A 770-nucleotide genomic window follows, 5' to 3' on the forward strand; every position below is an offset into this window, starting at 1 on the left:
ATCTGCAACTGTTTCATTTGGTTTCCATATTTTTATTCTAGAGAGTTCACATAGCCTTTCTGTCAAATCTGACATTGTTGCCTCCTCAACTGATTATCTGCTGAGTACTTTTTATTTTTTTATAGATTTTGTTTTCATTTCCTTCATTGTTGATCTTATATTTCTGAAGTCTTTGATTTTCATCTTTTGGTGAATTGTTGTTGTTGTTAGGTGTTGTTGAGTTGGTTCCACCTCATAGAGACCTTAGGCACAGCAGAGCTAAACACTGCCCAATCCTGCACCAATCTCACTACTGTTGCTGCGCTTGAGCTCATTGATGCTGCCATTTGGCCAATCCATCTCGTTGGGAGGTCTTTCTTTTTTTCTCTGACCCTCCACCTTACAAAACATGATATACATCTCCAGCAACTGGTCCCTGCTAACAATATATCTGAAGTATGAGAGACAAAGTTTAGCCACCTTGGCCTCCAAGGAGCACTCTGTCTATACTTCTTCCAAAATGAATCTATTGGTTCTTTTGGCCACCCATGGCACTTTCAATATTCTCCTCCAACACCATAATTCAAAAGCATAAATTTTTCTAAGGTTTTCCTTATTCACTGTCAAGCTTTGTCATGCATATAAAGTTATTGAAAATATCATGGCTTGGGTCAGGTACACCTTAGTCCTCAAGCTGGTATCTTTACTCTTCAACACTTAAAAAAGGTCTTGTGCAGAAGATTTGCCTAATGCAATACGTTGTTTGATTTTTTGACTGCTGCTTCTGTGAG

This window comes from Chrysochloris asiatica, unplaced genomic scaffold, assembly GCF_000296735.1.
Source record: "Chrysochloris asiatica unplaced genomic scaffold, ChrAsi1.0 scaffold00006, whole genome shotgun sequence".
NCBI classification, from domain to species: Eukaryota; Metazoa; Chordata; class Mammalia; order Afrosoricida; family Chrysochloridae; genus Chrysochloris; species Chrysochloris asiatica.